Raw genomic sequence first — 26,061 nt, forward strand, 5'->3', positions numbered from 1 at the left:
TTCCCAGCTTTTTACCTTGATATTAAAAAGTTATGTCAAGCCCACCATTGGCATGAAAACTTGGTATAGTAACTACTAATGATCTGAAAAGCTCCATTAGTTTCTTAAAATGAACATACTTATTTCCTGTTATATCTAGTAAATCCTGAATTCTGCATCAATTTGATACTTGTGTCTCTTGACTTTTAGATTACAATATATGTCAATAAAGCCAAGAATGAGAAAATATGCTTTAAATTAATATCACTATAAGATTCCAACAGGAAAAATATTAATCCAAAATTATTTTTCAGACCAGCTAGCAATACGAGTCAGAAAAAAATAATAGCTCAGATGTAGGGAGGACCTACTATAAACCCAGTACTGTTTTATCAATTAGTTTGTTAGGTGTCAATCACAGTCTTATGAGGTGAAAACAAATACTATTATCCCTACTCTATGGATGAGGAAAATGAGGCTTTAATTATGTTGGTCATTGTTACTCAGCTTCCAAGAGGCTGGACCAAGATTTCAACCACAGTTTGCCAACTCCAGATCATATACTCATGTCTACATCACAATATTATCTTCATGTTTATCAAAGAACCTATTTTCTGATATAGGTTTTTAAAAAGCATCCTTTTTAATAATATCTACAGAAACTCCTGATCTATTATTCTCTACTGGAAAATTTCGTTCTTGGAGATCAATAAAAGTTCAAGCACATAGCAAATGTCACTAAATCATTACTTACTCATTTATTGAGATTCTCATTTCAGTTTTAGCAAATGTACTCAAAATGTCTAGAAAAATGAAAAATGTTCAACTAAGTGAAACACATCGCACTAAGAAGACAATGAGAGCAGAAAGCACTTAGCTCTGGTATCCTTTCACAAATGTAAAAGCAAGTTAGAGTAAGAGAAAGGCTCATCAAATCATCAGGAGGTGTCATGTTTTCAGAATAACAGAGATAAGTTACATGCCACCAAAAATTCACTCAAGGAAATTACAATCTTACTAACTGGTATGGATGATGCATTAGTGTGCTAGGCCTACCGTAACAAAATATTATAGACTGGATGACTTAAATAACAGAAATGCATTTTTCACAGTTCCAGAGGCTGGAAGTTTAACATCAAGTTATTGGCAAGTTGGCTTCACTCCTTGGCGAGCACACGGCTGCCCTCTAACTGCGTCCTCCTGTGGCCACTTCTCTCTGGGTATGTCTCTGGTGCCTCTTCCCCTTTTTATAGGGACACCAGTCATTTTGGACTAGGGCCCTACCTTAACAGCTTCATGTTAACTTAATCACCTCTTTAAAGACTTTATTTCCAAATATGGTACATTCTGAAGTATTGGGGTTTGGGGTCTCAACATAGAATTTGGGGGTACATAATTCTGCCAAACGTATGGCAAGGACAATTCCTAAGAAGACACATGGGCTGAACCTGTCCAGACCTTTCTCATGGAGAAATAAAAGAGCAGTTTTCCAAGTATTAGGGGGGGAAATCTGTACCAATTATGAAGCACTCTTCCACACCCCAGGATGACACCACAGGAGCGACACCTAAACAAAGATGGTCTGCCAGACCATTTCAAGTTTGTTGTGTCTAGAAATGGCCATCATGGTATTGCCAATGGCCCTGCAATGTTTCCCCCACATCTACTAGACAGAAAAACAAACAAACTTTATGGCAAACATGCAAGACAGTCAAAAAGTATATTGAGTATTTGTCTTTCAGTGAGAGACAAAGGTTAAGTGCAATCTGGTATTCCTCTGCTGTAAACCATTTTTTCTCTTTTGTTTGTCACTGCTTTTATCTCTTCTTTCTAAAACTGCAGGACTATCAGGACTGCTGCCTTCAATCTAAAGCAGTGGTTTTCACTAGAATTTAAAGCCTGCATCTCTGTGCCTGCCCAGAAAGCAAGCCCTTAACTGTGGGACATGGTGTTCTCCCCTCTCTCTTGAAGCAACATGACTTCCCTCCTCAGGTGTCCTCCAACTCAGCAGGTCAGCAGAAGCAAAGAGAAGAAGGTGAGAAACAAGCAGAGCAGAAGGCAAAGGCCAAATGCAAAGATGAGTGAAGAAGCATGGGGTCACAGAGGAGTATTTTCTTAGAAAACACAGCTCACTGGAAGCAGTGTGGTAACAATAAAACAACTTCATTAAGTGTAAGCAATCACTAATACAATAGTCAATCTTTGTCACACAAACACAAATTTCCATTTCATTCTCTTTCTTAATCTTCTATATCATGGCTATCATGTTCCTCTCCTATGTTTTCTAATCACAGCAGCCAAAACTCACATGGCTTTGTGGACGAAAAAGGGGGTATGTACAAGTTCAGAGACCAAAAGAAACCTCACAGAGAGATCTGATCAAAAATTACTAACTGCCCAGGCCTGTAACTTCGTTTAGTAAAAGGTTTAAAAGCAAAGCCCTGCACATAGTTCTTGTGTATCTAGGATAGTAGACCTTTGAAATGTCAGAAACAATCCTCTTTTGCAGACTCCTAGAAGGTGCCCACTCTCAACGGAGCACATAGTCCTAACTATCCTGACCTTGCTTTCTCCCACTTTCACGTGATCTCCCTGTGTTCCCACCGTATTTCCACAGGTGTAAGAGAAACTTCAAAACTGTCATTCTCTGGAGCACTTAAGATCTTGCCTCCCAAAACTGTCATCAGTTTGCTCAAATAAATTCTTATAAAATTTCTCTCAACAGGTTTGACTGTAATGAGGTCTCCCCATTCAAGTGCTACCTGATTACTTGTCTTTAAACTACTCTTTCATCATGTAATTTCATTCCTCTTTTCTAAAAGTCTCTTTAATTAAAAAGTACATCAGCCTTTAATAATTCTATTATTTTTCTCCATAATCTGATAATTTGGCCTCACCCTACATGTCCATGATCCATCCTTTTTACACATTAGTCAGCATACACTGAGTTTAGTAAACACCTATCTCCGTATTATTCTAAAAGCATGTCACCAGTCAGCCCAGAATGTCCTCCCTTTTCCCCTGTCCTGCTGACCATAGATGCCCCATCTTCTGAAATCCGGCTAATATCCAATCCATGACTTCCCAATGATGACTTCCAAACAGATAGTACCAGAGCTGGACCTGACAATCCATTTACCTTTGGGTAGCTTACACTGTATCTCTCACAGTTACCGCAGATTAAACATGAGTAACATAAACATACCTCCTCCAAAAAAGCTGCTTCTGCCCCAGGGTTCCTTTTATAGACCCAGCCAAAATAGATCTTCACCATCCCCTACACCCAATAATTCATTAAGTCCTTTTGAACTGACTTCCTAAAACCCTCTAACATCTGGTCCCATTTTATCTCTGCCCTTTACCTTGCTTTAATCAATTCCCAACCTAGCCCACTGCATTAATGTCCTAACTCTCTTCTTTGTCATTCCATCCTGTTTCAATGCACCAAACTATAGCGCTGTAACAGGGTAACCAAAGCTCATCTTTATCTACTAGCACCAGGAGTTGGGGTCAACCTTACCTCACCATCAGATCACCAAGCCAACAATATTATCCTGCCACATAATGGACAGTAAATGCCCCCAAGTTTTTTGCCTGGGAACGGCCTCAGATAAATGCCTATACGTAGTTTAAGGAAGTTCAAATGCACTTATTTGATGAAGTCTTCCCTGACTTCACTAGGCAGACTTGGTCACATCTTCCCCACAATTCCAGAGTATTATGTACAAACTCTGTTTTGGCACTTATAATGTTATAATACAATCCCTGCACATTATTTCTGTGAGTAGTCTATAAGCAATTTGAAGGTTTGGGTCATGTATTTTTTTCATGTATATATTCCCAGAAAATATCAAGGTAACTATTACCTTGATAGTTAGAAAATATCAAGGTAATTATTACCTTGATTTTAAATAGATGCATGACAGGTGATTCAACAAACAAGGATCGATTGTCTAATACATGTGTAGAACCATATCAGTTGGAAGCATTAAAAAACAGATAAACCACAAACTATAGATATAAAAGTAATTCTGAAGTTTCACTTAAAAACCTAAAGCATTACTTAATTTTGAGACTTCATAAAATGGTAATCCTTGGAATTTTATAATTTATATTAAAAATGAGAAGGAGTATGTTGATAGTACAGTTAAAATATTTTAAATAAAGAGTTACTACATGTGGCATTAGGTCTTGCAAAATATCCCATACAAATCCTAAAACACAAGAAAATACACTACAATTACATGAAATGAAAAACTGATAATCAGCAAAATAACACTCCATCAGTGAATAAAAGGAAAAGCCATATTTTTCTATTTGCTTTTGCTGCACAAAAGGTTTTCAGTGTGATGCACTCCCACTTATTTATTCTTCATTTTGTTGCTTGTATTAGGTATCTTTTAAAAAATCATCAAGACCCATATCAAAACACTTTATTCCTATGTTTTCTTCTAGGAGTTCTATGGTTTTAGGTCTTACATTTAATCCATTTCAAGTTAATTTTTGTCAGTGATACCACTGACAAAAAAGATATAGGTCCAGTTTCATTCCTTTGCATGTGAATATCCAACTATACCAGCAGTATTCGTTAAAAAGACTTTTTTCACAAATATTACCCCAATCAAATTTTAGTGGACTGTTCATGCTTGGGTTTATTTCTGGGTTCTCAATTCTGTTCCATTAGTCTATAGCTCTTTTTTTTTTAATGCCAGACCATACTGTTTTAAAAACTGTAACTTTATAGTATAGTTTGAAATCAGAAAATGTGATCCCTCCTGCTTTGTTCTTTCTCAGAATTTCTTTGGATATTTGGCATCTTTTGTGCCTCCATAAAATTTTTAGTGTTTTTTTTTTTTACTTCTATAAAACATGTCATTGGAATCTTGATAGGGACTGAATCTATGGATGGCTTTTGCTTATTTTGAAATGTTAATGACATTGACTCTTTCAATCCTTTAACACAGGTAACTTTCCATTTGTGTGTCTTCTTCAGTTTCTTTCATCAATATATTGCTTTCAACATAGAGATCTTTCACCTTCTTAAAATTATTTCCATTTTGTTGTTTTTGATGTGATTTTATTTGGGGTCAATTTATTTTCAGAAATTCTGTTGTTAGTATTAGAAATGGTACTGATTTTTGGTGTTAATTTTGTATTCTGCAACTTTACTTACTTTTGATTAGATCTAACAGTTTTTTGGTTAAGTCCTTATAAATTTCTACATACAAAATAATGTCATCTTCAAATAGAGACTATTTTACTTCTTCCTTTTTAATTCTAATAACTTTTATTTCTTTTTCTTTCCTGATGGCTCTAGCTAGAATTTCCAGTAATCTGTTGAGTAGGAGAGGAGAGAGTGGACCTATTTGCCTTGTTCCTGATCAACATCACCAACCATTAAGGAAATGCAGAATTAAAACCACAGTAAGATATAACCTCACACTTGTTAGAATGGCCATCATCAAAAAGACAAGACATAACAAATGATATAGTGAATGTGGACAAAAGGGAACCCTTGTGCACTGATGGTAAAACTATAAACTGATGCAGCCACAATAAAATCTGTATGAAGGATCATCAAACAATTAAAAAATAGAACTACCATATGATCCTGCAATTCTATGTCTGGGAACACATACAAAGAAAATTAAAATACTAATTCAAAAAGCTATCTGCACCCCCATGCTCATAGTAGCATTATTTACGATAGCCAAGATATGGAAACAACCTAAGTGTCCACCAAGGGATGAATACACATATCTATATGGAATAGTATTCAGTGAAAACTGAGGAAATTCTATCATTTGTGACAACATGAATAGGCCCTGCAGGTTTTATGCTGAAGGTGTAAATATATTTTTAAAATAGAAATTATCATTTGTGCTCAATATAATTTGAGGATAAAATTTAGGATGTTAGGAAACAATTCAATGAAATAAGGGAGAGGTTGACTTCAAAATAGAAAAAAAGACTTCTAAATAGAAATTGATATTTGATATCAATTCATATTATACTTGAAGATCAAAGTTTGAACTTATTTATAAGTGATAATGTTACTCATCAGAAATTTTTAGCCCATTTTGCTAGAATATTAACTAGATGTTATTTTTCCTTTTGTGATTCATAGTCCAAGATCTATGTCATTAAAATATTTTGGCAAGGTATCTTTCAATTAAGGTCTTAGTTTTTATACTCTTGAGCTCAGTTTTTTCATAATCTGCCTATACATACTTGATGTAAAGCAAATATTTGAACCAAGACAATATGATTTCAGAACCTACAACTATATCCAGTTGTTTATAATGCCTATTAAAAAAAAGTTTTAATCATATTATATCCAACTCAGTGTAGTAAAATGTCAAATGCCCAAAAGACATCAAAGAAATGTCTTAAATTTGAATATATGTGACTTAGGCTTTAAAGGACTTCACAATGACCTTCATGATTTGGCATTTTCATATTTTTGTTTTGAACATCCTGGACATTTAGCTACCCCATGATCCATAACACAAATGCAAGCAAGCGTGAGTATATTGCTTCTGTGTTAGACAATGATTGGACTGAGACAAGAACTGGTTATGGCTCTATATCTAGAACACCTAGCAAGTACCTGAAAAGCAGACTAGGCATTTCAATAGATAACTATTTAATGAACAAATACCTATATAAATGAGCTAATCATAAATATGGAATTAATTAAAGTGATCTGAAAATGTACTTTATACACAAAAAAAGGCCAGAAATAGGCCACAAGGAATATGGAAATCTGTATAGCACTTATAGTATTTACAGAAAAATTAAGAATTTCCTTCACACACACCATTTTCAAAATCCCATAACAATGACATTACTATCTGCACTTGATACATAAAAAAGTAAGTTTCATGAGTTCATTGAATGCAAAATATTTAGGATGTGGCAGAATCACCAATCAACCCCATGTTTTCTGCTTTTAAGGGGGGTAATTTTTCATTCCATACACTCTAATAAAAGGGTAAGTTATACCACAATTCATACCCCTGTTTGAAGACTCATAGAGTGTACCAATTCACTTTAAAATCCTTATAAAAATAACTTCTGTACATTTTTAATTCATAAAACGTTAATAAAATGGGTGTTTCTTATTTCAAAATACACAGTCTTTGTATACTAGGTACTCACATAAAGTGTTTTCTAAAGCAGTAGTTTTCAAACTTTACTGTACATTAGGATCATTTGGTTATTTTTTTAAAATCCTAATAGACAGTTTACACACAACAAATTTTAAATCAGAAACCCTGGGGCTGGATCCAAGGTGTCAACATTTCTCTAAAACTCTGTGTTTCCAATGTGCAGCCAAGTTTGTGGACTATCCTTCTGAATTTTCCTAGACTTAATTGAGTGTTTGTTTACCCACTTACTGGATTAGAGGGCAGACTTTGTTAGGTGTAGATGTCAAAGTAACAACACATGATGGTATAACAGAAAATGTGTGAAAAATATTTGTACATGTGTGCACTGTGCATACACACTCACACTCATGTAGACACATGGGTCACCAGGAATATATCTTAAACCTGTCTATGTTCTTGCTATTATTTTTGTCCATCTGATGAATCAATGATAAGTCAAGGGTGATTTACACTTTACCGTTGGAGTTTGAGGTATAAATGCCTTGTGGTAAAACAATTATTCTCTCAGAAGCTTTTGTTTTGTCATCATTCCATAAATGTTGCATAAGTTAAACAGCATTTACCATGATGGCATCTACAATGCAGAGTTTGTGGTTCACATTTTAGGCAATTAGATTATATCAGGTATATCAAGGGATCAATTTTGCTATTTTCAGTATAGATAAATTTAAACAACAGAGCTATAATATGAAATGTTCTCACTCTATGATTAAAGAAGACCTCTGGTGATCTCACTGTTTCTATAGCAGTATTTCTTAAGTTGGATACTAATAGCTGGCAAAGTGCACCAATAAATGAGACAAAAAAATTGTTTTCCTTAAATAATGCTTAAAAATTGACACATTTATTTACATTTTGAAGAGAAATCACCTATCGGCTCTCATGAGGGAAAAGTTAAAAATACTACAACAGGAAAGGACATAAAAAGAGCTTCCAGGCAGCAGTCACAGATCCACTGTGCATCTGGCAGGAGGGGCCTCTGAGTCAGTGGCTGGGCAGCTGCCCCAGTACTTGGTTTACAGCTGGCAATTCAGTGGGACTGTTTACTATGGAGCCATCCATCGTAGCTTGGGTGGCATCAGCTGTTGACAACAGATGCCCGCCTAGCAACACCTTCTAAGCAACCAGAGCCCAGGAAACCAGAGAGCTCAGAAAGAGAAGACAGGAGGAGAAAAGGGTTTCAAGGAGCCCAGCTTCTTCAGGTTCCCTGGGGTGCTGTTGAAGACCCATCACACAGTAGCAAGTGCAAAATTGAAAATGGCTTCACCAGAACATAAGAACTTGTCCCCTTCACCAGAGTCTCTTGAACTCAGGTAACAGCATATTATTAACAACACAAGAGAAACACCTAGAAAAAGATTTAAAGCCAAACACTGACTTGAAAGTTGGAAAAGAGCTTCCTTGTTTATGAAAATCTTTTTTGAGGAACAGTGTCAGAGCTCTTGGAAGATGTGGATCCACACTACCAGAATCAAAATACTTTCATGTACCAAACAAAAAGAGAACAATTTTAAGATTTACTGCCACCTGCTGTACACTGTGTCCTTTCAATTCAATTGGTAGACCAAATATTAAGATTTTGATACATCCTTTTTCCAACTATTAATTTCAATTAGTGTTTTATTGACTGCATATTTATGTCCACGTCTGATCTGCAAAAATGAAGGCCAGCACAACAGCACACTTTCCTTGGACTTGACACACTTGAAATGCTTGCAAAACTCACTGCAAGAGGCAAATTGGCAGGACAGTGTTATTCCTTTGGTGATCCACGGGACTGGCCTGATTTCAATGTAACTTTGAGAATACAATGAAATGCTCACCTCTGAGCTTCATTCCAATATTTAGAATGGTAAGAAATTTGAAAATTAGATATCCTGCACCATTACTTAAATAAACTTCCTGGTGTCATTATCTGACTTTGTTTTTTTCTGAGCCTATTTTCTCTTAATTGGGATGGAGTTCTTATTAAGCATCGTAAAGTGTACATGTTTGCGATGGCCTCAAGGAAACAAAAATAAAACCCTGCACAACAGAACCAGAAACCCATGTTAAATTCAAGGTAAGAATCACTTGCCATCTCTTTCAAAAATATTAAAATTCTTCTTAATGGAAAAGAAGTCTTCACAAAAATGTTGATTTAAAAAGAAACAAGAACAACCTGTTGTTTCAATCAGAACAAATTCCACTTCAGGTCAAACTTCATGTAAAGGTTGTAATGTGCTCCAATACTAACTTGGATCATTATCATTTATCAAAAGAGCAAGGTTCCAATCGTCAGACAGTTAAATCATGGAAACCTACATTTGGAATTCCTCAAACTTATTTTTTAATAAATAAATATGACCAAACCCTAATTTGCAATTTCATCAGAGTAAATCCTCATAGTACTACCTTTCCTCAATAAAATTTCTTGTTAAATATAAATGTAAGTTTGTCCACTCAAAAATACTGTAACAAAATATCATCAAGAAATCACTACATAATTGAAAGCCCGGTTAACAGCAAAGACTTCCTGGGTGTCTACAATATTAGGCATGGAAGAGCATCTCAAAGAGGATTATTTATTCTTTATTCTTCCCTTCCCAGCTGTGACTAAGGAGTTCAATTCATATTTGTAACACAGTAATACTAAATTCCTGAAGTATATGCAAAGTATACATATTCTAGATTCTACTAAAGCACACCTTAGAAAAATGGTTTTGTTATATTTAATTACGATGTGTTCTTATTACAGATCATTAGTGCCTTCATAGATCTAACACTGTCTTAATTTTTAAAAAATCAATTAATAGTTTAAACCACTGTACTTTGAAATAGTTTTCTATTTTAAAAAAGTGTTGTTTAATCATATATCTGCTGACTTTCATACTATTCTTCTTTGTAGTTCAGTAACAGAGAAACAATTTGCAGTGATGTTAACCACTGTGGGCAAAATATAATCTAGTTCTGGGACCAACTGAAAGTTCTAGGTTATACTAAATCCTAGTGTTCATTTGATCAATAGACAATTATAACACACAGAAAGAATTAAGTTGCAGGAATTCACATGCATTTCTATGGCAAATAATATTTTAATGTAAAACACTTTCCACTAAAAACACCTCTTTCACACACACAACACCAGTAACCATGTAATAATTGGAATAGAGATGTGATGAGCAATGAGAACACTCAGAGAAATTTTGTCTAGTGACTAATTTTATTTTGAAAACGTATTTGTTTGACCTCTCCCCAAATAACACAGAAGCGGAATCATATACCAGGTAGCCTTTTGTGTTTGCCTCTTTTACGTAGCAAAATCCATTTAAGATTCATTTGTGATTTTGTACAAATCAATAGTTCATTTGTTTTAGGGGCTGAAACCTGTCCACTGTATGGTTGAAACACACAGTTTGTTTATTTCACTGGTTGAAGGGCATCTTGATTCTTTCAATTTCTTTTTCACTAAGAATAAAGCTCCTAAAAATATTTTTGTACAACATGTTGTATGGACATAAATTTTCATTTCTCTTAGGTAAATAAATACCTTGTAGTGAAATTGCTGAGTGATATTGGAAGTATATCTTGAACTTAATGAGAAACTGACAAACTTTTCCAAGGTGACTTTGCTTTCTGACCAGCAATGTATGATGGCTCCATTTGTTCCACATTTTCCTCAGCGTTCATTATTGTCTTTTTTTTCTTTTTTTGAACTATAATAATAGATGTCTCCTGGTATCTCATTGTATTTTTAATTTGCATTTCCCTTATGACTAATGAAGTTGAACATTTTTTCATGAGTTTTACATTCATGTATCTTCTTTGGTAAAGTGTCTGTTCATCCTTCATTCATTTGTTTTAACTGGATAATATCTCTTATTATTTAGTTGTAAGAATTCTTGACATAGTCTCAATATAAATCCTTTGTCAACTAAGTGATTTGTAAATATATTCTGCCTCTGGAGTTTGTGGCCTATCTTTTCATTATCTTCACAGTGACTTTCATGGAGTAAAAAAATTACTATGATAAAGTTTAATAATGGTTTCATTTATGGAGTATGACTTCGATATCATAACTAAGAATTATTTGTTTTTAAAGTCACAAAATATTTTTCCTATGTTTTCCTCCAGAAGTTGTATAGTTATGTTTTACACTTAGGCCTATGATCGTATTTTTAAAAAATCCTGGCCTGAGGATACATTTATTAATTTTTTTTGAGATAGAGAAAGAGAGAGAAACATCAATCAGTGGCCTCCCAAATGCACCCTGACCATGTATGGAACCCACAACCTAGGTATGTGCATTGATCAGGAATCAAACCTGCAACTTTTGGTATGTGGGATGACACTCCAACCAACTGAACCACACCAGCCAGGGCAAGTCAATGATCATTTTAAGTAAACTTTTTATAAGGTATCAGATATGGGTCGATTTTCATTTTTTCACAGTTAGTTGTCCAGTTTTTTCCAGCACCATTTATTGAAAAATCTACATTTCTCTAATAAACTTCCTTCACAGTTTTAGAATGTTAATTAACAATATTGGCCAGCTCTAGGTCTGGAGACTCTCTCTTTCCCCGTAAGACATATTCACAGACAATGTTAGCTTCCATATAGAAAAGTCCAAACAATTGATTAAAACAACTCCCGTGATTACAAAGTAAATTTACTATGTTACAGGCTATAAGATCAATATTAAAAAAATCAGGGTTGTATTTTCATGTGCCTTGTTTCTAATCCCAGCAGAAAAGCACTTAGTATTGTATCAATAAATATGATGTTAGTTACTTTCTTATTGTATCAGGTGCCTTTTGAGGTTAAATAATTATCCTTCTATTTCTAGTGTTTTGGGAGGTCTGTCATAAATGGGTGTGGCCCTGGCTGGTGTGGCTCAGTGGATTGAGTGCTGGCCTCTGAACCAAACAGTCACTGGTTTGATTCCCAGTCAGGGCACATGCCTGGGTTGTGGTGTGGGCCAGGTCCCTGGTGAGAGGGGTGTGAGAGACAACCTCACACTGATTTTTCTCTCCTTTCCCCTCTAAAATCAAACAAATAAATACTTGTAAAAAAATAAAAAATGGTGTTAAAGACTTTCAAATGCATGATATAGAATAATCTCTGTAATTTTTTTTAACATCTGTGGGGTCTGTAATGATATGCCCTCTTGCATTTCCAATTTTGACAATTTCTGCCATCTTTGTTTTCTTTTTTGGTCAGTCTGGCTAGAGATTGGCCAGTTTCAATGCTTTTTAATTTTTTCAAACACCAGCTTTACTTTCATCAATTTCTTATTGTTCTGTTTTAAATTTCATTATTGCTGCTCTTAGCTTTATTATTTTCTTCCTTCTTGTCCTAGGTTTGTTTTTTTTTATAGTGTCTCAAGGTGGAATATTAGGTTACCAATTTATGTCCTTTTTTCTTTTTTAATGTAAGTATATATTGCTATGAATTTCCACATGAGTGCTTCAGCTGTATTCCACAAATGCTATCACCTCATATTTTCGATATTAAAAAATATTTTTAATTTCTCTTGAGACTTCTTCTGTGGGTTAATTATAAATGTGTTTGATTTCCAAATATTTGAGGATTTTCTAGATATCTTCCTGTGTTCTATTTATAGTTTAATTATTTATGTTCAGAGAACATGTTTTCTATGATTTCTATTCTTTTTATTCTGTTAAGGTTTAGTGTACATCCTAGAACACTGTCTGTCGTGCTGAACGTTCCAAGTGCTCCTCAAAGGAATGTGTATTTTGTTATTGTTTGGCTTCTTGTATTAAATGATAATTCTTATATAAATGAGAGTTCTGTTAAACTAGTTAAGTATATTGCTCAGGTAGTCTTTATCCTTATTTATTTTCATTCTAGGTTGATTTATTAATTATTGAAAAAGGAGTGAGTGTCGTAGTCTTCAATTATAATATTGGATTTGTCCACTTATTCTTTCAATTCTATACATTTTTGCTTCATATATTCTGCTTCAATGTTAACTACGTGCATATTTAGGAACATTATGTCTTTTTTGGAAAACTGACCTTTTTATCATTATTTAATATGCCTCTTTAACCCTATTTATATGCTTAATTTGAAGACTGTTGATATCATATATAGCTACTTCAGTTTCCTTTTGCTTAGTGTTTCCATGATCAATACTTCTGCACTCTTTTACTTTGTCTATCAATACACTCATATTTAATGTGGGCTTCTTGTAGATTTTGCTTTTACTACCTAATCGATCCTTCTGACTTTAAATTAGTGTATTTAGACCATTTTCAATTAATTTCATTTAAACAATACTGTTAGATTTGAAAATCTATCAATTTGTTTTTTTTTATTTATCCCCTTTTCTCTGCTGTCTTTTTCATTATTTTTATCATCCTATATTAAAGCTCTGCTATTGACTTATAATTTATAACTTTTTAAAAAATGGCTAATGCCCATCATAAGGTTTAAATTATACATCTTTACTTAATCAGTCAACCCTCAAATAATATTATATTGCTTCATGTATAGTTACTGCAAGAATGTTGTAATACCGTATTTCCCAATTCTTCCCCTTTCACCATTTGTGCTATGTTTGTCACGTATTTTGTTTTTACATATGTAAATACACTTCACTGTTACTTTTTTTATTTAGACAACCAGTCACATTTTAGAGCAATTAAAAGTATGAGAAAATAAATTTCATTTTACCTTCATTCAATTTCAGTGCCCTTCATTTATTTTTGTATATTTGCGTTTTTGTCTGGTATCATATCCTACATCTCTAAAGAACTTTAATAGTTTACAGAGCAGTTCTGCTGCCAGTGAATTCTCTCCAATTTTGATCTTTAAAAAACACTTTTATTTCTCCTTCATTGTGCTTGAATTTCAGTAGGTATAGAATCCTTAGTTGACAATTGTTTTCTTTCAGCATGATAAAGGTATCACTCCTTGTCTTCTGGCTTGCTTAGTCTGATGAGAAGTCTGATATATATTGTTATCTTTTCCTTTGGATGACTTCAAGATTTTTAAAAAAATTAATCCTCATCCAAGGACATGCTTATTAGTTTTAGAGAGAGGAGAAGTGGGGAGTGGAGAAAGAGAGAGAGCACCAAGAACTGAACCTGCAACTTAGGTACATGGTCACACAGGAAATTGAACCCACAACCTTTCAGTTTACAGGAAGATGCTCCACCCAACTGAGACACACTGGCTAGGGCATCTTCAAGATTTTTATTTTGCCTTTAGTGTCCAGCAATTTATGTTTATATGTATATTAATTTGTTCTTTGAGCTTCTTTGCATTGTGGTGTCTGTCATTGATTTTTTTAACCAAATTCTCGATATTTTTCCTATTAATATTTGAAAATTCGTTGCCATTACTCTTCTTCAAAGATTTCTTTGTTCCTGTTCTCTCTTTCTTCTCCATCTGGGATTTCAATTACACATATGTAAAACAATTCTTCTGGGATTACAAATACACTAATTGATATTGTGCCATGACTCTTGTTTGGCTCTGATTTTTTCTGGTTTTAAATGTTTTTACCTCTTTGTTTTTTAGTCTGAGTAATTTCTGTAGACCTACATTTAAGTACAATAGTTCTTACCACAGCTGTACCAAGCATACTGATGAGCCCATCAAAGGAATTCTTCATTTTCATCACTGTATTTTCATTTCTAACATTTCTGTTTGATTCTTTCTTACAATTTCCAGCTCTGCTAGAACTACCTATTTGATGTGCATATTATTCACACTTTACATTCATCTTTAAAATAATAGTAGTTATTTTAAATTCTCTATCTTTCATTTTATTATCTGGTCATATCTTGGGTTCCATTGAATTCTTTTACTTTGGCATTGTGTCCATTTTATTGTGCCATTTTGTATGTCTCACAAATTCTGTTTAAAGGTGAGGATCTTGCATAGGACATCAGACACTGAGCAAATAATTTTGGTCTTTAAATGAGAGTGACTGTCCTGCTAGTTTGAATGAAGCTACTTAGGAGTTGAGCTGGGTTAGAAGTTGTTGTTACCAAGGTTGTTCTCTGCACTACAGACTTCAAATTCCTCTACTATTATCTTGCGTTTGGGGTAGAAACTAGTTGGATAAAGGGTTTTTCCTCCATAGGTCCTCTACCCTCAACCTGAGGATTTTCCTTTGCTCTGTAACTCAGAGAAAGTCTCTTCTCATGTTCTTTTACTCACCCAGCAGTATCCACTATTAGTTGTCATTGGAAGCTTATTAGCCTGGTTGGTGGGGAACAAGAGCATGGTGGATGTTCTCTGCTGTTTTGATTAACCCTTAGTCCTAAATGAACTTTGTGTCCCTGGCTCTAGAGATTATGGCCTTCTCAGTACTTCATTATCTTCCTCCAGTTGTAGTTCTGGGACTAGGAGATATTCTTGCTTTTTCTGCTTTATTCTCCCAGCTTCACTGTGTTTTCAGCTGGAACCCTAAAAGTCATGGCTTGTCTTTCCCTTAGCAATTTAATATTTTTCTTCTATTGAAGAAAAGGGGGTGGGGGAAGGATGCTGGAGGTGTATTTCTTGCCTATCCTGAAGTGGCTGCTATACCCATCCCTAAGCCTGAGCTAAAAGTGATGCTTTCTGAGGACTCTAGAAATTAATCTTGTGAAATTATTTTTTTTGGGGGGGAGTTATTTGTGGTTTTGTTTGTTTGGTTTTGAGCATCCACTGAGACTGTGGTCCATGGAAAAAAGCCTGTTAGTGAGTGCAAACCCCCCTTACATCTGCAGCCTCTAGGGATACCATATTCTCCTCATAGCATACATTGCCTTTTTAATTAGATAATGAAATTAGCCAAATTATTTTTAATTTATTTTTACTGAAATATATTTGAAATATAACATTGTATACATTTAAGGTATACAACTTATTGATTTGATACATTTATATAGTGTAATATGATTGCCACTGTATCACATAATTATCCTTTCTTTTTAGTGGTTGAAATAACTAGGATCTAGTCTCCTAGCAAATTTGATGATTATTATACAATAGTGTTATCTACACTCTCTATGTTGTGCATTATTAGAACTCTAGGACTTATTTACTACCCATTTCAAATTTATACATCTCTTAAAAAACATCTCTCCTATCCTTCCAACTCAGCCTCTGGTAACCACAGTTTGATTCTCTGTTTTTACCAGTTTGGCTTTTTTCAGATTCCATAAGTACATTACCACTGACTGGCAGCATCTGCTCCAGACAAGCAAGTGTTCATGTTCTGTTTTAAGTTTCAGGTTGATTGATCTCATCTCTCTGTTATGTTTAAGAAAAAATGTGAATCTGCAGATTATCCATTTTGGGGGGTTTGTTGTTGTTATTTTAAATGTGAGAATAACGTCCCCTCCGGATTTCTATATCCCAAGGAGAAAACAGAAATCTCTTATTTAGTTATCAATCCATTGTTGCATATTTTTATGCCTACTAAAAGGCAGCAGAATTAAAAGCAATTGCTAAAATATAAGGCCTCAACTGCCCTAAAGAATTGGCTAAAATAAGCACAGAAACATTATTTATCATTTATTAAAATTCATGAAAGATTTTTAAGATGTGAGAAGATTGGAAAAGAGCAATTATATTGCATTTTCTAAAAGCATATGTTCATGTAGAAAGAAGTAACTGAAGTAATAATCCCTCAAATTATAAGGATAGTTTTCTAAAATTTCATGCTTGAAAATATACTTGTGCAAATCATAAAACAAAAAAAATCAATTTGCAAGCTGTAATAAAATTATGGGCTATTAAGTAAAAAGAAAATCATCATGCCCTTGTGAAGAATAATTTATCAGACTAATCAAGTTTATTTCCCTAGTGAAATAGCACAGACAAAATAATAAGCAGTAATATATTAGGACCTGACAAAGCTTCTGATTTTGCCCTCAATGAAATGACTTTTAAAATACAGAAAATATTGTTTAGGACAATGTCAACATTCCTTCAGTCCCTAACACTGTCAGTATCCCAAATGTGCTTACATGCTAGGAGGTTCAGCACTGACTAAACATTTGCCAAATTCCTTTGGCCATAATGCTGTAGAGACACAGTCATCTGAAGACCAGGGTTTGCTTTTGGTGGAAAAAACAAAATTTTATGTTTTTCTTAAGCAAAATTTAATCAAATAGAAGATATATAATGTTCATCTATAAACCATGACATGCATTTTTACAACATAGTAAATTTAAGATTTTCAAAATGCCTTTGTCATTAAACAGTCCCATGGAAATATCTAGAGTTGTATTCCCAGTTTGTAGTTATCTATTCTCCTGTGATATTTCTAGATATTATACAGAATTTGTCTTATAAAACTTTGTCTAACATTTTTCTCCTAACAATGGGAACATTAAGTTTTCTTAACACTAGGTCTCAATATCTTTCTTAGTGAAAATAAAAACTCTTAAAAATTTTTATTTCTCCCAGGAAAGGTCATGCTTGGAACAGTTCTGAGCTTAGGTCTCCTGGGTTGTATATCTCATGCATCACCCAAAGGACTCCAAATAGAGAACTGTCATGGCTTGGCATCTGGAGGGAGACTCACCTATAACATACTTTCTCCAATCACATATACTCAATTTATTCAACAGTCTGTCCCTGCCAAGGATTTTTTTTTTAATTCAAATGTTAAAAATGATAATCTTCTGACTACAGAAGATTAAACATCAAGTAATATTTCTGCATAAGTGGCAAGTGTAATGCTGTGCCATGAACATCATTCATTACAACCAATGTGGTAAAAAAAGGCTAAGTAGTGGAAGAGACACTAACAACAAGAAAGCATTGAGGACTGGATGAACGTTACCAATACTATATGCTGCCAGTGGGTAAAGATTTGTTTAGACAGGCAATATAGTTTCTGACTCATTTGACTTATATTGACATTATTGAATCTTCCACTCTACATAATTTATACTTCTTTATAGTCAAAGATGGAATACCTTCTGCTTTTCCTTCAGCTGAACTTTACTTTTGCTATCTCCTCTTCTTCTGATACCAACATAAGTGTTGACGTTCTTGACCATTTTCCTTTTGCTCTGGATGCCTAGCTTGGGCACATTCATCTATTTTCATGATGAAGCATACCCAACTGTATCTCCAGTTAAAGATGTCATTTATAGTCCAGGTTGATGTTTAGCTTATATGGACTCAATTGTATCTCCCTAAAAACCATATGCTGAAGCCCAAAACTCCAGGGTGACAGTATCTGGGAATAAAGTCTTCAGGGAATAATTAAAGTTAAATGAGGTCATAAGGGTTAGGCCCTAATCTGATAGGACTGTGGCTTTATAAGAAGAGGAAGTGAGAGAGATTATTCACACTCTCTCTACTATCGAGGGCACAGAGAAAAGACAACCATCTGCAAGCCAGGAAAATAGCTCTCACCAGAACCTGACTGAGGGGGCATCCTGATTCTCAGATTTCTGGTCTCCAGAACTGTGAGAAAATAAACTTATGCAATTTCAACTATCAGTCCATGCTCATTCTTTCTCCCTCCCTCCTTCCTTCACTTTTTTTTTCTTTTCCTTTTTTTCCTTCCCTTCTTTCCTTTTCTTTCATTTTCTTTCTTTCCCTCTCTCTCCTTCCTCCCTCCCTCCCTCCCTTCCTTCCTTCCTCCCTTCCTTCCTTCTTTCCTTCCTTCCTTTTTTCAGCAATCTAGTCAGCTTAGTAGTCAGCTTAGCTAGCTACTGGTCATCTCTACCTGGATGTCCAACAGACAATTCAAGCCAAACTTGTCTAAATTAATATTCATTACTTTTCCACTAAACTTGCCCTTCCTTTTGTATTTTATATCTCCTACAATAGTAGCAAGCCAGAAGATTGAGAACAATCTGAGATTCTCTTTACTCTTAACCTTCCGAGTACCAACCAGTTATTAAATACTATAAACTATCTTTTATATAAAGCCATAACTTAATTTCTCTTCAATACAAACATGGTAACACTGGATCTCATTTCCTATGTGGACTATTTCAGTAGACTTCTCACTTAAAGGAGCTTCCTCACTTCAAGTTTTACACCTGGGCAATACATCTTCTGCTGTCATATAATCAATTGAAAATGCATATCTACCAAGTTCCCTCCTCCACCATGAAACTTTCTGTTTTATCCATTGCTTATACTATGGGCATCAAACAAGCTTCCCTCCAGCATGATTTGGGCCCTGGCTGTCTTTCTAATTTATCTCATTGCTCTCAGTGTATGCTCTTCTTCAGTCATTTATTCATATATTAAGAGTACGATTAAGATCCAGTTTCCCATAATATGAACTTTTTCACTCCTTTTTCCTCCAAGAATTGACTGAACCACATTTGATGAACATATTGCTTTATTAGTCTCTTTCACATGAAGGCACTAATTCCCTCAAGGTTAGCTAACATTTCTTATTGATTGGTTGTATCAAAGTGTTTAATACACAGTGGATATTTAATAAAGATTTATTGAATAAAAGAAGAGATTAAAAAATCAAAGCTTTAATGAGGCTACAATTAATATTCTATAAATTAAAAAACAATGATCATAAATGGGAAGATGGTTAAGTAAATGATGTGATGGTAAATAAAAATCATTTTGTTTTATACAAATAGTAAAACATAACACTATACATACTCTCAATTGTAATTCAGCAAGGACTACTGCATATGTGAGTGTATATGTTGTTATGCACAAAGACTACAAGAGTATATATCAAAACACTGACAGAAGTTACTTCCAGATGGTAGTATTAGAGTCAAATTATATTAAAATTTTAAACATGTGCATTTTCAAATATGATAATAAAGTAGTATCCCTATAGCAAAACAAAATATTAAATGGAGTTAAGATGTTTAAAATATAAATAATCCATTTGATTTCTAAAATATGAGTTTGGTAAAACTCTGATTTAATTTGTCTTATTCAGGGTTCTTCAGTTTGTAAGAATGAGCCAAAATAAATGAACAAACAATATAGGTACAACTCAAGGAGTCCAAGAATAATGAATGCAGTCAAGCTTCTAAGAACTGGAATAAGGGAATAAAAAGTTGTTTGTAACCTGGATCTCTATTGGTCTAAGGATGCCTAATGTTTTGATCCTGCTCTTTTCTACACATCTGTTATCTACAATCTCCCCACCTCCACTTCTCCCACTCTGGTTCAGCTTTCTCTGCTTTTGTAGTCACATGAACCAAGAAACACTTAACTCTTCCATCCTGAGTTTATATTACCTTAATTCAAGTGACCATAGAGACTAATATCTATAAATCCCAGTTCCAAACTTCTGAGAGGATCTGACTGACCCAGCATGGATAAAGTGTGGCCAACCAGCTATGTTCATATTCCTGGGGGAGCAGATGAACATGATTTCATTTTGTAAGTATGGTTCCTTCTCTTAGGCTGTGAGTGGTAGTTCACAGAAGCAAATAAACCTCAAACAATAAATAACAATGTAAAAATAACAAAAAATAAAAATGCAATTTTCTTCATTTATATATTTGCTAGGATTATGAATTTATAGCTGGGAGTATGCCATATCTGAAATTTCAAGAGGACAATTCTCAAGTTGCTATTACATTTAGATATCTAAATACAAAACAGAGAGGCATGACAGACCAAACATTGCTAACAAAAATAAATATATGTCTGTATACAACATCGTTTGCTCATCTGATTGACTATGAAGTTATTTGATTCTCCAAAATTCATTCAAATTTCACTATAACAAATTAGAGAGATACAGTAAAGACCACCAGAGAGGGCATCAGAACCTCAGTCTGATACCAGTTTTCCCATTTAATATGAGACAACATTAAAACCCATTAATTTCTTTGATTATCAGTTTTCTCAGTTGCAATCTAAGGAAATGAAATCTGACATGATTATTTCTTCACATTGACATAAAAATTTAAGTACATTAAAAGGTAGGCTGATTAAAAAACAACTTTAGGAGGCAAAAAAACAACTTTGTCAAAATATACAGTGACAAATGTCAACAACAACAAAAAACCCCTATTTCCACTTGTACTAAAAATATAGGTAAGAGTTTGAAGATAATACATGTCATAACTAAAGCTCATTTCAGCACTTAAATATCCTCCTTATGAAGAACCAAATAAAGACTTTGATGTGCTTGTCAGGTTGCAATGGTGAGATACAAATAGATTAAGTTTCAAAAATAATAAAAATGGTTATTTACTTAGAGAAAAGTTAACCCTATATTTCAGAAAGGTCTGGTTTTGCTCATGTTTGGTAGAGAAATCTAAATACTTTTGTCAGTCAACTATAGCAAATTAATTTTCATTCATTGAGGCAATAAAAAGCCATTAAATTTTTTATATGTAAAAAGTCAAAGAATAACAGAATTTGCTGCATTCTGTGCTGGTGACTGCCTACACTAAGTAAATACCGATTATTTTCATTTTGGCTGGCACCTCTGCACTGTACCTCAAACCTACACATGTTCACATCAGCATTCCAATGGTAAACTATTCATTCTTTGTTGTGTATAATATTAGGGGGATTAAAAAGATTTAAAATTTAAAGAAAGAACATAGGGTTTCCTTTCCAAAGTACAAAACCATGACACTAACATGCTGAATATTGGAAGAAAACACAGATTACAATTAAAAACATTCAAAATATCTGAAAGTAAAATCCTCCTTGTAGAAATTATCTTTTTAAAGTTTAAGCTTTTGTTCTTTTCCTGCTAGCCTTAGTGTAACTAGTGTAGGTGAAGGCAAAGTGGTAACATTATTTCCAAGTGGAAATAAGGAGATAGTTTTTAAAATCCACAATCAAATGAAAGTTGTTCATTGAGAACTATGTATTCTGCTAAAGGAATGTTGGGAAACCACAGAGAGGTTGCTAAGAGAAAAGGACATGGTGATGTCACCAGCCACAGTCTACCAGGTAACTCTTATTGATATAAATGGCAGGTTCTCATCTATTGATTGGAAACCCATACTTCAAAAAAGAGATTTTCTTAAAAATTCATCAGTGATACTGTGCCATATATCTTATCTAGAATCAGGAATAAATAATTTTTTTCTCATACTCTATACTCACAACTTAAAATAAAACTGCTTAAATCTGCTAAATTAGATTTGTTCTGATAGCAATAATTTATATATTGTTACAATAGCAAATCATTTTATTTACTTATTGATTTGAGAGAGAGAAGAAGACAGTGAAAGAGAAACATGGATTTATTGTTCCAGTTAATTTTGAATTCATTTGTTGATTCTTGTATGAGCCCTGACCAGGGATCAAACCTGCAATCTCGGCAAATGGAAATGACCCTCTAACCAACTAAGCCAACCAGGCAGGGCTTACAACAGCAAATCTTACAGTAGCATAAGAATTAAAGCATTTTAAACTCTGATATTGGAAAAGCAGTATCTATTATTTCCTTTTTTATATTTCTTGTGCTGACATAATGGTTTGTTTCCTTTGTTAAATATATTTTTACCTATAAAGAATGAACCCATTTTTTTTCTGTAGATAGCATATGGTTGTTCTATTTTGTTTTTCTATTTTGTATATACATTATATTTTTCCTATAGGCATATTTGAGTCAGGTAGATATAGGGAACTGTCAGAAAGATTTTTTTAAGCTGCACAAAAACAACCAGGAAATTTACCCCAACAGGGAGAAACCATTCAAACAAGTAGTAATACACTAAGGTCAGCTATAAAAAGAATATGGCATTACGCTGCAAAATAATGGATAACCCAAGTGTCCCTAGATGAGGGCGAACATTCTTGAGAGAAAGCTTTTGGATGACCCTACAAACTATAATGACATTCTAATAAAGCAAATTGTAAACTGAGTGTGGACATCCTGAGACAAAAATTTGCTAAACATAGGAATAGTTGGGGAGCACCAAGGAGGGAGTAAATAGGGGGAAGAAGTAGGAACACTTGCTCATTTACTGTAGAATGGATTCTCCACTGGCGTTAAATCTTGATGAGGCAAAAGTTGTTAATGGGCTTCCAAAAATGGAACTTATTTTTGGCCCTGGTGTGTTGTACTGTTGGATCAAAGTTGATATCAGGGGGTGCAAAAGAGTCAAGAGTAAATGGTCCTTCTGAAAAAAGAAAAACAATCAAAAGTATAGACATGTATAAAGAAAATGTTAGAGTTCCTTTCTCTTTTTCCCATCTACAACCCCATAATCCTGCACCTAAAGAAGCCATTATAACATCAAATGTTAAGAGTTTGGTGGATATTCTTACAGGGCTTTTTCCTAGGTATATAAAATCCTTCCCAATGAAACAAAAAACAAAGCTCATCATACAGAGTCAGTTCTAATAAATTCAGAATATAGTATTAACTAACATAATTTGGGAATATGATACTTAGAAGTAAATGGATCTATACAAATTACCTAAGGCAAACTTTTCATTTTCCCACTGAGGATTCTCACAGTTTCCAGAGGCCAGACATCTGGGCACAGCTTAGCTATATGCCATCAATTCAAGGTTTCACAAAGTCGAAATCAAGGAGTTGGCCATGCCATGTTCCTTCTCTTACAAACACATTACTGTTGACAAAATTCAGTTTCCTGAATTTATATGAATAAGATCTCTGTTTTTTTCCTGGCTATCAGCCAGGACTGCTCTCAAATTCTAGAAGCCACAGGACCCTTGCACAACATGGCAGCTTACTATTTCAGGCCAAGAGGAGAATCTCTCACTAGAAAGGACCAGTCACTTTTTTAAAAAATTACCAGATTTGGTCTAACTCACTCAGAATAATCTCCTTTACAATTAACTGAAAATCACCTGCAAAATCCCTCCACCTTTGTCATATAATTGAGCTTAATCACAGTTAACATCCCATCATATTCAGAGGCCCTAAAACACTCAGGAGGAGGGGATGATACAGGATGTGGGTTACTGAGAAGTGGTCTCAGAATCCTGCTTATCACAGCCCGGATATCCAAGGACTAGTCCTTCAAGGCTCTCAGCTGAAAGCTTGGGTGTTTACCACAGCTCCTTTTCGGTATGCATCTTGGTGTAATCCACAGCCCTGGGAGACTACCAGAAATTATGCTTGGCCACTTATAACTATCACTGTAACAGAGTGCAGCCCTCCCCCCACAAAGAGGGGATTTGTAACTGTGTGACAGTTTCAAGGCCTGTTTCATGGTATTCATGCAGATGGAAAAATATTCATGGAGCCACTGGGATGTCGGGCATGCCTTTATTAATGGATGGGGGTGCATGCAGCTTGCATCGTGCATGTCTCCCTGCATGACTCACATCATGGGCCTTGCTCCCCCAGCATGGAACCCAGTGGGGAGCCCCTCACCCCTTGTTAAATACTAAAACAAACAAAGCCGGTAAAAAGACAGAGAATTATATAACATAGCATAATTCTGCTTATGGGAGCCCACTTCATGTTATGAGAACAGTTATCAGACCCAGTCTCAAAGCTATGAGATCACTAGTTATCAGGCCCCTCCAAGTCAGTGGGAACACTGCTTCCCTTAGCTACCCAGACATCTGGGTAAGGAAGCTAGACTGCTTCCACTTACCCTTCAAAAGAGATCACATATCTGCCCCCGCCATGGGTTCATTCTGTAACACCATTTGCAAATAGGCAATTACCAGAAAAATAAAGTGGTGCTGAGTGTTGGGCTCCCACCTCTGCTTCACTTCTTTCCAGGATCCTTGACCCCTCACATGCTCCCAACGTCGGTAGCTAGGATTTGACTTTCAAACACGTTGGCTGTGGTGTGTTTTAAACTTATTTTAATTTTATTTTTTAAAACAATATCTAGGATTTCTCGTTATTCTTCTTGGAATGCTAATCTTCAACAAGATGGTCCACCATTATTCGAACCTGAAATCAATTTTCTAGCATTTTATGAGACTTTATTCACAAGTGGTAAATTTATAAGATATGGTCCATTATTATAATAATTATCTAGCAACTGGTACAGTATACAAGTTAGCTTTTTTCTTTGTATAATCAGTAAAATCTGTGATGAACTCATTAGACAATGGATTTTAAAAGTGAACTTTTAATGTTAATCATTCTACTTAAATATAAATTTTACTGGTAATACACACTACTGGGCACATTAAGCAAATTTTTTGTGCATGCATCAACATAATCTTTGAACAATATTATCTTGAAAATGATCAATAAATTTGCATTTTTTTGGATTGGTGATCATTAATAGCAGCAGCTTCCATTTTGAGGTATAAACTGGTCCAATCAATTCTGAAAACTAAGAATCTCAGGATTATTCTAATGTGACATTTTTATGGAACAAAAAAGGTGTTCAGTATAATTACCACCAAATTTACATGCTTAAAGTCTATTAATCATTAACACTCAAACACATGGAAGATGCTTTGTGTGCCTAATTAATAAATGTACTCATTATCCTCAAAGTTCTCAATGTTTGGCTGATATCTCAAGTTGCTTACCACTATCCGCCAATGTGCTTCTCATAGTGTGAGGCCCTTAGACAGGCAGCGTGAGCAACCACTGGGAGTTCGTCCAAAGTGAAAACCCAGGGCGCCTACTCCTGGACCCACTGAATCAGAATCTCTGGCAGCTATAGCTAAACACAGATTTCTCCAGGTGGCAATTATGCACACTAAAGTTTGGAAAGCATTTATCTAGCTAATCTTGATAGCAGTGGAATTTTTCTAAACACAACAAAGCAAACAGATCAAAGTAAATATATGAAAATGTCCTGTTGTATTTGTGCCCCTCTTTCAATTAGTCAATCAGATGTCCCATCAAGAAGAACAGGAATTGTACCCATTTCAAGGGGAAACAGATACTGAAACCATGAATTTCACTGTGAAGTGTAGCTGGATGTCAATGCTGAGACCTTCAAGGGGCTGTCAGAAGACACCGAGGACTTTGTTTCCCAGGGGCTGGTTAAAAGGAAGAGGTGCAGAATGAGTGCCACCCAGTGCCTGAAACACA

The 26,061-nt window shown here is 34.6% G+C and overlaps 1 protein-coding gene across 5 annotated transcripts in view; it reads right to left on the bottom strand.

The window, feature by feature from the left end:
- The window catches only part of GALNT13 (polypeptide N-acetylgalactosaminyltransferase 13), a 494,468-nt gene that overhangs the window by 356,498 nt on the left and 111,909 nt on the right, over positions 1-26,061 (bottom strand). The gene's annotated exons all lie outside the window — the stretch shown is intronic.

Source organism: Phyllostomus discolor, chromosome 4 (assembly GCF_004126475.2).
Source record: "Phyllostomus discolor isolate MPI-MPIP mPhyDis1 chromosome 4, mPhyDis1.pri.v3, whole genome shotgun sequence".
In the NCBI taxonomy this organism is placed as follows: domain Eukaryota; kingdom Metazoa; phylum Chordata; class Mammalia; order Chiroptera; family Phyllostomidae; genus Phyllostomus; species Phyllostomus discolor.